At 36.2% G+C, this 12867-nt stretch overlaps 1 protein-coding gene across 1 annotated transcript in view; it reads right to left on the bottom strand.

Annotated features, from left to right (window-relative positions):
- GRID2 (glutamate ionotropic receptor delta type subunit 2) overlaps window positions 1-12867 on the bottom strand; it is a 1408631-nt gene that overhangs the window by 344856 nt on the left and 1050908 nt on the right. The window lies entirely within an intron of this gene.

The following is a 12867-nucleotide window of genomic DNA, read 5'->3' as shown; positions in this document are numbered from 1 at the left end:
ATTCTTCAGGGTGATTCCCTTCACTCAAATTCTACTAGCTTTCCTTTTTTTCTGATCAGATTTTTTTCTAATAATATTTTCTCATTTAGTGATTACAACCTGATAAAATTTGCTGGATTTTCCTCTCCTTCATTCTTTGCTATCTCGAGATGTTTTAACGGGGGAATCTTCATTTTAAAACCACATTAGAATTCTCTTTCTTTCCTTGTCTATTAAATAATCAGGGGTACCATCTTAATTATCTTTGTGTGCCCAGTGCCTATTACAGTGTTTTGCATAAGTAAAATATTTATTTTTTTGAAATTACAAAGTTAACGAACACTTAAAAAGTTTAACTTAAAGCATTTCTATTGTACTGTAGATCTTTTTTCCCAAATAATCTAAAATCTGAAGCCTGGACATCTGTTTATATTTTACTATCTCTTCAATGTTTCTGCTTAGATAACTCAAAGTCACCTCAAATATCTAAAAGATTAAACTCATAATCTACCCCCTACCATCCATCCTCCCACTAGCCAAAAACTAACAAATCTGTCTTACAACCACACATATCTAATCCATTGCCAATCTGCCAATTTCCCTTCCAAAAACAAACTCCCAAATCCATTTAACTCCATCTCCTTGCCACCATCCTAGTCCAAGCTAACTCCATTGCTTCTCTTTTACAATCTTCACTCTATGCTGTAACATAAATATAAATTAAAAATGATGTCCTCTGTCTAAAATCTTTCCACAGTTTTCCATTGTTATCAAGAGAAAGACCAAACTTCTAATGTGGCCAACCAAGACCTGTGTGATTTGTCACACTTTACATTCACAATCTCTTGTCACACCACATTCTCTCTCAGTGTTTGAACTCCAACCGTACTCATTTTCCTTCAGTTTCTTGAGTTAGACACACTCCTCCTGCCTTAAGGATTTAAACATTATTTCTCAAACACTGAAGTATATCAGAACCACTTGGGAGTGAAAACAAAACAAAACAAAAAAACAAACAAAAACAATGCCACAGCTATATGCCATGCCAATTAAATCAGGATTTCGGGACATGAAATCCAGACACCAGTATTTTCCAAAGTTTCCAAGATGGGGCACCTGGGTCGCTCAGTTGGTTAAGTGGCTGACTCTTGGTTTCAGCTCAGGTCATGATCTCAGGGTCGGGAGATCGAGCCCCACAGCATTGGGCTCTGCACTCATTGGGGGGTCCGCTTGAGGATTCTCTCTCTCCTTCTCCCTCTGTGCCCTCCACTTGCACATGGGTGTGTGTGCTCTCTCTCTCTCAAATAAGTAAATAAATCTTTAAAAAAAAAGTTTCCAAGATGATTCTAAAGTGTAGCTAAATTTGAGAAACAGTGGTTTTGATGATATAGTTTTCCTTGAGTGGAGGAATCTAGACACCTTCCATTCTTCAATGAATTACTGAATTCACTCTTACTCATATTTTAGATCTCAATGTAAACATCTATAGGTTAGTGTAAACCTTCCCTGACTACCTGTCCCCACCTCCCAGGTTAGCTCTGTTCCCTCCAATGTAGTATCATGTTCCTCTCCTTCATAGATTAACATTTATTGTACTAATTATCTGTAAGTTTCCATTAAGTCAGGAAAAATTACTGTTTTTGTCTCCCCACTACCTTCTTTTTTTTTTTTAAAGATTTTATTTATTCATTTGAGACACAGAGATACAGAGAGAGAGAGAGCATAAGCAGTGGGAGAGGCAGAGGGAGAGGGAGAAGCAGACTCCCGGCTGAGCCAGGAGCCCGATGTGGGGCTCTATTCCAGGACCCTGGGATCATGACCTGAGCTGAAGGCAGACGCTTAACCATCTGAGCCACCCAGGCGCCCCTCCCCACTACCTTCTTAAATACATAATTCCTGGCACAAAGTGGGACTTCCATTTTTATTGAATACTAAAACAAATTTAGATGCTTTTTAAACAGGAAACTTCATACATCTTGTAGTGATTATTGATTATTTTTTAAACAATGCCTTAAATGAAGATCTCAGTAGATAGCCAAGATGTTATGCTGCCAGCTACTAAATTTTTGTGTTTGTTTTTGGGAATGTAGATTTGCAACTCTCATTCTTCCTGGGTACAGAGAGGATAAGCTCTACATAATAAGATCAAGGGATGATTTTTCAGAAGCCTTCAGTATGAGCAATGATGACATTACCTAACCCTGTAGAGAATAAAATAAGTTGTTATGTTAGTCCTATCATTTGAATAATTATATAACAACAACAACAACAACAATAGCAACAACAACAATAAGAGTAAAACATAACCTATGATGGGTATTTCTTATATTCCAAGACTCATTTTAAGACATGTACCTACACTATCTCACTAAAAGGAAAACCACAAAATATCCATGAAATATGAAGTGTTGAAACTTTAGGGGATAAAACATTACCCATCTAGGAGGGGAAAGCTTTCTCAACAATGCAGAATCCTCATAAAGAGTACAGCTCCTGGCCAAAAATCTGTGAATGATATTTTAGGCCTGAATACAGGTAATTAGGATGGCTTTATATTGAAGAGAGTTGTAGTCCAGAACTCAGGTCCCTTTGGCTGGCCACATTTTTAGGCAATATCTGCCTGCTTAGCCCAGAAGCCTCCATTCAGAGGCCTCTTTATCTGGGCCTTGGCCTTAGGCCTTTCCCTAGGAGCCTCTGCTGAGAACATTCTGGCTGAGGGAGGGGATTGCCTTGAAGACACTTTCTGGTATTCTGACTTGATATTTTTCCATTCCTAGCCCTTCCCTTCTCCTTGCCTTCCTCCTCACACCTGCACTGGTCCATAAAACTGCAGGAGCCTCAGGGTTTGCTCCAGCAGTGAGACAATTCCCCCATATGTGCTGATACATCTGACTCTCACCTGGTGTCATTCTGTATGAAAATAAGGGACACTGGGGGAGCCAGGACCTTCTTTCCAACTTTCTTTTCCTAAGTGAATAAAGGCTTAATTGATGTTCATTTTGGCTTGTTGTCTTAATTGACTACTCCCATACCCAGCAGCTCAGCTCTCCCCAGCTCGCCCTTGACATTTCTTACTTTGTAATGACTGTTCGCATTTATTGAAGACTTCCTATGAGGCAGGCATTGTACCAAAGCCCTGGAAATTATTTAATTTACTTTTTTGCTATAATCCTATAGGTGGATACTATTAATTATCCTAATTTTAACAGATGAGGAAATTGAGGATTCGAAAGATTATTGACCTGTTCCAGAATACTCAGCTCAAAAGTGAAATCATCAGGATTTGAACCCAGGCAGTTTAGCACCAGAAACCACTAGGTGATTCTGACTTCTATCAATAGGATAATTTTTCAGAAGAAAATAGAGCAAGGGGCACATGGACAGTCCCAATGGTGTCTGAGTGCTCATTTCCTAGGAGTAGCTCTATTTGTGTTTTGGGGTCCTTGAAAAACTAAAATTTATTTGCTTAACCCACACCCCCTCTTTCCTTTAACCTCAACTATTCAAGTTGGGTTTCTGTCATATGGAACCAAAAGATTTATAGGTAGTTATATGGAGGTTGTGCTAGGTTTTGTGAATGCATTCTATAACTACATCAATGTAGGAAAAAGAAGATATTTTTGAAGAAGTGGGCAAAAAGTAAAGAATGTTGGACTGGGCATTTGAAGGCCTAGTTTTTATTTCAAGTAAGGGATTGATGCAAATAAATTCTAAACTCTTTTCTCACAACTATTAGTGATTAGGTCTATTTTGTGGATAGTTTCTTATAATACGAACAAAGCAACATCCAATATATATAAAGCCAACAAGGATTACTGATATTGATAAAGGGAAACCCATGGAATCCTTTTTATTGCCCCATTAAACTACAAGTTCCACAAAGGCAGAGGTTTTTGCCTGTTTTGTGTACTAATGGATACCAAGCACCTAGACAGTTCACAAATAATAAATATTTGTTGGATGAATGAATGGGTCTTATTTTTCTCAAAGATTAAGTTTCAGTTGCCTAGAGTATTTTGTGGCATGTGGGTTTTATTGCAAGGTAAGAAATAAATCAGCTAGTTCTCATAAAATCCTTTCTAGCTTTGTGATTCTGTAATTGTTTAATATGACTGGATTCATACCAAGAGTCATTCCTGTGATGATCAAGAGAGGATTACTCATTCAAATTTTCCAAATAATTCTTGCCATAAACAGTACAATCAGCCATTGCAATCAGTTGATCTGATGCTAAAGCTGACATGACACTATTGTCTAGGTCACTGTGTAATTCTTCCTTTCTGGCTCCTTCTTTATCAGATGCCTGTGCTTAGGCTCAAAATGAGGATGGAGTGCTGGAGTTTCATAGAACTGTGAATCATCAAATGATTGACTATGCCTCTGAGCATTCTTATCAGCTTTGAAAATAATTTTTACTTCATTGCAAAATATTGCAAACATTTATGCAATTGAGACTCCCATAAATCAGGCATGTTTGGAAATTCTAGCATACTTCAAAAAAGAGTTCTTTATGGATTTACATGTTTTTCTAATTACTCTTTTAAAATTAATGATCCTAAATACTTTCCCCATATATACTTCCACTGGCAATTATTAGCTATAATCACACACACATGATAAGCATGAGGAATGGCAGGGTATTTGGAAGAGGTTAGGACTAACTGATCACAATGACCTGCAAGAGATTTAGCAATAAATAATCTAGTGGACATTGATGCAATAGTGTGCATAGTTTAAATACATTATTTTCCCATCACTCAACATTTATAATCAAAAAGATATTTATTAAATACCTGCTGTGTTAGTGTTATGGGGTACAAGGATGCATAGAACATCATCTTTCTTCTCCAAGAATTTATCTTTTTGAAATGACAAAGCAGAAAAATTTTATAAAGAAAAAAAATACAACCAATTCCCCTAGGTAGTATGTTACTAATTCCTAAAAGACTGGCATAAATAATAAGTACTCAGTATTTAAAGAATGGAGATATCCGTGAGAAAGGATCAAATCTCATTAAAGAAAATGATAGAAAAAGCAGACCATTGTGTAGAAGTCTGTCTGCAAGATGGCCACAGATAATTCCTCCTGTGCCTGTGAATGCATACCAATCTTTCATCAAGAGGTAGAGTCCATTCCCCCTCTCCTTGAATCTGAGTTAGCTCTGTGACTTACTTTTACCAGTAGAATTAGGCAGAGAGGATGATATATGATTTCTGGGCTTGGGACTTAAGAGATCTTATAGCTTTTGTTTTCTCATTTTGGGAAGCCAACGATCAAGTAAAAAAAGACTAGGATAGAAGACTGAATAATGAGAGACTATGTGGAAAGAAAAAGGAGTCACATGAAAGAAAACTATGGGACCTTAGCCAACAGCCAGCACCAATGCCCCAGACATGTGAGTGATACCATCTTGAATCCTTTTGATCCCGACTGAGCTATCTTAGTCAACACCACGTGGAGCAGAGGTGCTCCATCTCTATTGAGTCTTGCCTGAATACCAGACCTACTGAATCTTTAAGAATAAAGTTTTTGTTTTAAGCCAGTAAATTTTAGGGTGTTTTGTTATACAGCAATAAATAATTGAAACATATGGTGTAGGGACAGTTAATGGTCACCTTTGCTTCTGAAATTGACTGGACACCCAAGGCTTCTAGAAGGCAGTAGGCAGTTGTACATACATGAGGGATATTCTTTCCTTTTTCCAATACTTTCCTTTTTATCTGAAAGCTTTAAAAAAAAAATGTTTCTCTACTGTAATTCAGATAGGCATTTCTGTATGCACTTTCATCTTGGTTGGACCCGACTGAAACACTTGCAAAATTATCTCTACTTTGGAAAATAGGGCAAATTAGATCATGATTTGTTTTCTATGGCTGCTGTAACAACCAAAAACTCAATAGGTTAAAAGAACAGAAATTTGTTTTCTCACAGTTCCAGGGGACAGATCTGAAATCAAAGCGTTGGCAGGGTCATGCTCTCTTGAAAGGCTCTCGGGGAGAAGCTTTCCTTGCTTCTTCCAGCTTCTTGTGGCTCCAGGCATTCCTTGGCTTGTGGTTGTTTAACTGCCAGCTTTGCCTCTGTCTTCACATGGCCATATCCTCCTCTCCCTCCATCAAATCTCTCTCTACCTTCCTCCATAAGAATATTTATTACTGGACATATGGCCGACCTGGATAATCCATGATGACATCATCTCAAAATCCTTATCTGAATTATATTTGCAAAGACATTTTCCCCAAATAAGACACATTCATAGGTTCCAGGGATTAATCTGTGGATACATTTGTTTTTTGTTTTGTTTCATTTGGGTGAGGCGGGGAGGGGGGTGGAATTCAACTCACTACAGATCACAGCTCATAAATTCTCATTTTAGGATCAAACTTTTTATCAAGCCATTTTAGTTAAAACACAATCTCTTTGAGGAAAAGAAGTAGTTTTAAGAGATCCGTCTCCTCTGGGGACGATCGATTTTTCTGCATATATTGATTGATTTAAATTTCCTCAAATTAGAATTGCAAAAGCACTTGCCAGACAGTGATGAGTTTGCTTTTGCTGCATTTCTCAACTTAATCTTCTGTGGTACTCATTATCTGGGGCATTATTCTAGGTTTTAGTCATTCACTTGTCTAATTCCCTCAGTGGAATTTTGAGCTCCTTGATGGCTGGAATCATCTTTTTATTCTTTATAATACCTCCAGCACTTTTTTATCACTAACATATAATCGAATGGTTGTGATCTAAAATATCTGTTTTTTTATTCTCAATACATTGTCCTTGGCTTAATGGACGTATGAGTGCACTTATATTATCCCTTAGACATATCTGGATGCATTTCAAGTATACCTTTTTATTCGCTATAGAGAAAAACAGTAGAAAGAGATCTCTCACTTCTTTACTGCAATTTATGTTTGGCTTTCTAAAGCCAACTGTAGAAATTGGAGGCTATGTGTGATTACCTGCAGTCAGACAGATCCTAAAATCAGAATGAGTAAAAGAGCACCCAGTTCAAATATTTTCAAATAACTTTTACAATCTGTATTTTTTATTTATTTATTTATTTTTTAAAGATTTTATTTATTTATTTGAGACAGAGAGAATGAGAGACAGAGAGCATGAGAGGGAGGAGGGTCAGAGGGAGAAGCAGACTCCCTGCCGAGCAGGGAGCCCGATGCGGGACTCAATCCCGGGACTCCAGGATCATGACCTGAGGCAAAGGCAGTCGCTTAACCAACTGAGCCACCCAGGCGCCCTTTATTTTTTATTTTTTTTAAAGATTTTATTTATTTATTTGACAGAGAGAGACAGCGAGAGAGGGAACACAAGCAGGGGGAGTGGGAGAGGCTTCCCGCCAAGCAGGGAGCCCGATGTGGGGCTCGATCCCAGGACCCTGGGATCATGACCTGAGCGGAAGGCAGTCGCTTAACTGACTGAGCCACCCAGGCACCCCTACAATCTGTATTTTTATCAGTATTTTAATTTAGTCAACATTTTGGTTCATCCTTAGTTCTTTTATATTTAAATATATAATTTGCCTTATTTATAATTGCAGGTAAAAAGAATAAACTTTTAATGAAAGTTGGTCATCTGTTATATATAATAAAACCTTACTATGAAAACATATTTTCCATTGTTTTGTCTATCATATCACTATGTAAAGCATATGGATTTCATAAGATATCTTTCCTTAATATAAAGAATCAATAACCAGGTATCATTCTTGTCTTGTCAATAATAATCCAGATCACTGGTTACTGAAAATGAAATCATTAATCAGTCTTGGCTTTCCATGTATAGTAGAAATTATTCAGTGGGTAACAGAGGAAGTCTTGTACAGGGATGTTCTGTCCAACTGAGGGTATAATTTTCAGCTGGGAACTTAAGAAGTTATCCTAATAAATGGTAACCTTTCTCCAAAGTCACAGCAGAATAGAGCACCAGATGCACAAAGGCTTCAAGCCAAAGAATAAAGAAACAAATTCAAAACAGATACTTGGGTGGTATCAGAAAAATTTAAATAAAAATTTAGAATATAGAAAACACCTTAGACCATTCTCTTAGCCATACCTTTCTGAGAAGTATCTAGTTCCTTAATAAGAATCCATTTAAAAATCAATACCAGAATCCCATCACATGTGTTTGTAAATTTTGTGATCCATATAATAAAATATATGGGATTTCATTATAACTGTGGCTTAACTCATTAATGATTCCCTTTACTAAATTAATAAAATCCAGAGTTATAACTTAAAATAACAATTATGGAATCCTTAGTAGAAAAATAGTTAATAACATTCCTTACATGATACAGCTTTAACAGTTTATTTCTCAGGAATATTAACTCAATCATTATACTGGACCTTTCTGTATAATCCTCTGTTAACACTGGAGATGACAGGGGCTTTTTTTTTTTTTAATGTGGAAACCATTTTGAAAATTTATTAAAATCTAAATTCAATTTCAAGAAGTAATAATTTGGTTATACTAAGAATTACTCTATGAATTTAAACAAATTAAATTATTTTCAAAATACACATATACAGAAAATATTCAGATTTAAAATTTTGTCCAAGATATGAATTTTTTGAGAAAAAATGTTTATAATAGTTCTACCATTTATGGAAGGCTTACTGTGCTGAGTATTTATATTCATTATTTCATTTAATCTTGATCACCAAGCTCTGTGAATTATAAACTATGAAGTCAAGCTTATAAAATTACTAAAATATACATTTTTTGACCTGAAAATTGAAATTACATATGTGGGAATATAGATATAGAGCAACTTTGTTTTAGATTCTATTCTTGTTCATTTAATACATAGGCAATCAGAAGATTATCCTTTTTTTCCAAATGTTTTTTAAATGCAAGGTTATCGTAGAAAGTAAAATAGAAACTGTGGATTTTGAGAATTATTTTGTTTCTGGCAAAGCCGTTTTCTAATCCAGAGGGAAAAGACTCTTGAAACACTTCAAACATCATCTCAATCCTCAAAAGTGTTATTACAGTATTTTATGCAGTCTAACTAACAGCTGGATTGAACATATTTTGAAATATATTTGGGACGGGAGGGCATAAAATGGCAAGCACTATTGTGTGAAGTCTAAATTTATTGAACTGAACACTATCAGAGAACCACCTGGACAGGTTAGCCCAGGTGACAAGAATATTGTGCTAATGAGGGTAGCATCAAAGTTTAATACTCACATAAAGTAGTTAGTTTGGAGAGCTGCAACACTTTTCTTCCACCAGAGCTTGCTCTCCTAACCTCAGTCAGCACTCCAATGCACATAATTAGCCTTACAAGGAAAACTCTAGAGACATAAACTGACCCATCAGAACTCATCATTACCACAGGAAAACAACTAAAACATGTACCAACTACCAACTTCGTGATCATTTATGAAACTCAAAATACTAATATAAGCCTTTTCAACTTTTTATTATGGAAATTTTCAAATACATAAAAAAAGAATTGAATCATGAAACAAAGTACTCATCCTGCTTAAGCAATTATCGACTCATTTTCAATCTTGTTTATTTATAGCCTTTTTTTGCCACCATTCCTATCAGATTTATTTTGAAATAAATGCCAGATATTGGGAGCACCTGGGTGGTTCAGTTGGTTAAGCAACTGCCTTAGGCTCAGGTCATGATCCTGGAGTCCCCGGACTGAGCCTGGAGTCAGTCTCCCTGCTCAGTGGGGAGTCTGCTTCTCCCTCTCCCTCTGCACTGCCCCCCGCAAAGCTTGTGTTCTCTCTCTCTCACTCACTTCTCTCTCTTTCTCAAAAAAATAAAAATAAAATCTTTAAAAAAATGCCAGATACTATACAATTTTATTTTTAACTATTTTCTATATATCTCTGAAAATTAAGAGACCTTTTTAAACACAATCATGATACCATTACTATGTTCCCTAAAATTTATAATTTCTTATATTATCAAATGTAATCAGTATTCAAATTGCCCTATTTATACAAATTAGGATCCATATTTTACAATAACTAACATGTCTCGAGTCTTTTTATTTATGGGTTCTCCATTCATCTATCTTGTTTCTTCAATCTGTGTGTCAAAAAAATTAGTTATGTTTTCTGTCATTTCCCAAGGTCTAGATATTGCTGACTGAATCCTTCTGTGTCACTTAACATGTCCCTTTGTCTATTGTATTATCTGTCCATTGGTAAATCTAGACGATTGATATAATTCAGTCTAATGTTTGGCAAGGATTTGTATTGTGTCCTTTAAACAGAAGGCACATAGTGTCTGTCTCCTCTCTTAGCAATATAATCAGCCATTAGTGTTCATTTATTACTTTCATTAGTGTTATGGGCTGAATTGGGTTCCCCTAAAATTTGTACATTGAAGCCCAAGCCCCCAGTCCATCAGAATGTGACTATATTTGGTTAGGGCTTTTAAAGAGGTAATTAAGGTTAAATGAGTTCATCTGAACTGCCCCTTATTGAATCAGACCAGTGTACTCACGGAAAGAGGAGATCAGAGATTTGAATCTCTGGAGGAAAGACCACGTGAAGACACAGAGAGAAGGTGGCCACCTGCAAGGGGACAGACCTCAGAGGAAACCTGCTGGCAACTTGATTTTGGACTCCCAGCTCTTAAAACTGTAAGAAAATAAATTTTGATTGCTCAAGCCACTCAGTGTGTGGTAGTTCGTTATGGCAGCCTTAGCAAACGAATATAATTAGTGATGGCAAAACACCAATGCTTTAATTTATCATTTCTTCTTCATTTGAGGAGTATTTAAATAAAGGAAAAGCTTTTCTTTATTCATTATTTGGTTAACCTGAGGTGGAGTTTGTCTTCACAAAAAATAAATGGATTCATCAGCATCCTCTAAAGAAGATTATATCATGATAATTCATGATTCAAGTATATTTGGTGGTGAAATAGAAAGTGTTCTGGCTTCCTCTCCTCAAATTAACCTTGGAAAAACTACAGAGTGAAACATAGATTGCAGAAATTTATACAGCATCACTGTGGGAAACTCTGGGAAGGGGGGAGGGTATACTGAAGTGGTGTGTTTGGAGTATTACAGTTGCAGGCTGAGGAGAGGGCAACTGGACATACCAATGAACAGACAGATTAGAGCATTTCAAATTCAGCTATTGCCTCTTCCACGGGTTGACTTGGACTATCATTGCCTGACCCTTCCTTGCTGAAATCTGATGTAGTTACCCATAGTACTGATTAATTTATTGGGCTGAGTCAGTGCAAAGAATAGCAGAGTAAGACAAAAGTTCTGCTGGGATATGGAATTGGAAAAAAAAGCAGATACAGGTTGACCAGCTTTGTACATTCACTTCTCCACTCTTTCCCTCTTCAGACCTCCAGGGTTAGAGGATTGCAGCTCAGCGGCCTATTCCAACTGCTGCTAATTCCTTAAAGAGTTTAACAATTTGTTTTTAGTGTGGTGACAAAGAAGTGACTAACTGTGGTTTTGTGGTACGTGGAGTTCTCTTTCTAGAGCCCATCCCTTACTCTAGCCTTGACCCGACCAAGAACAACGGAGACTAAAGTGATTAGCCCTTACACATTATGAGAAAAGTATATTCCCAGAAGAATATGAGCCCACAGGTCAAAATAATTATATACCTGGAGACTGAAAAGAACCTATAACAATCTGGAGAACGTATTGTCAAGACTCTGAAGGGTCTCAGATTTTACCCTAGTTACAAGCTAACACATTATCTTGCCAAAATCTGATGTTAGCAGAACACATCAGGCTCCCGGATCAGAGACAAATGACTTTATTTCTTATAGCAACAGAAGTATCTGCCTTAGCATCAGTTCCTCAAGCCCTAGTTCCCACAAGATGATACAAAGACGGCCAGATAATACCTGCATAAGTAGTGTGTTGCACTGCAGGAGAGAAACCCTGAATTTAGGGAACCTAAATCTTTTATAACAGGCAATAAGCATGCCCACCCTTTGCTCCTGTTGGAAACATCATCTTTAATATAAGGGACAGTAAACAAATCTTCCCTTTCCTGGGAAGAAAGACAGTAGTTTTATATGCCAAGGTTGTTTACTGTACAAATATTTTGAAAGGATAGTTTAAGATAAAAGCAGTAAGTGCCTCAGTTTATAAAAGGTACAGAAACACAAGACACCCATGAAAAATTGTCTCCCAACATATATAAAATGTGAAGCTCTATGTAGAAGAAAAAATTGACCCAAAATTCATAAGAGGAAATTATTAGCTATATAAAACAAAAATAAAACTTTTTAAAAAGTAGAAATAGTAATAGAAATCATAGTATTTATATATGTGCTCCCATTTTTTTCTTTCCATTCCTTATTACATGTACCTTGTCCAGTATGTGCTATTTAGGACTTAGGACTTAAACCTTAGGCAGCCTTAAAAATATAGTGCAAACTAAATTGCCAACTGGAATATTCTGTGGTTTCATATTGAGAGCATAGTTATTTATGAAAATTTTAGTTAGAATATATGTTTCCTTTATAGATATTCTCTATACTCAGGTGTAGATTATGGAATTCTGTATCTTTTTACTTTTATAAATAACATACTTTGGAACTTTGAAGAAATTTCTAAACATGCTTGGATAAGAACACATGCTACTTAATTGTACATTCAATAAATTATACTTATTAGTACAGCTTGATGAGAAAGAAACTAATCAGACTTACTGGAAAATAAATATTTTACAAAGTACAAAATTAACACATTTTTAAGGAGTGTTAACTCCTACTCATACACCATCTTCCTCTTTTTCATATGGTTGTGAAAAAGGTACAGTCATAAATACCTACAGTGTGTTTTTATCTTCTAGGAAATTATTCATCATACAGAATGAAAACCATCCATTTCTGGATAGTGTAATCTCCAGGGATGGAGGACTTTATGG

This window comes from Mirounga angustirostris, unplaced genomic scaffold (genome assembly GCF_029215605.1).
Source record: "Mirounga angustirostris isolate CCGP_5_RB_7025 unplaced genomic scaffold, mMirAng1.0.hap1 SCAF_2, whole genome shotgun sequence".
Lineage (NCBI taxonomy): Eukaryota > Metazoa > Chordata > Mammalia > Carnivora > Phocidae > Mirounga > Mirounga angustirostris.
Note: the sequence above shows the minus strand (reverse complement) of the source record. Positions and strands in the feature narration are given on the sequence as shown.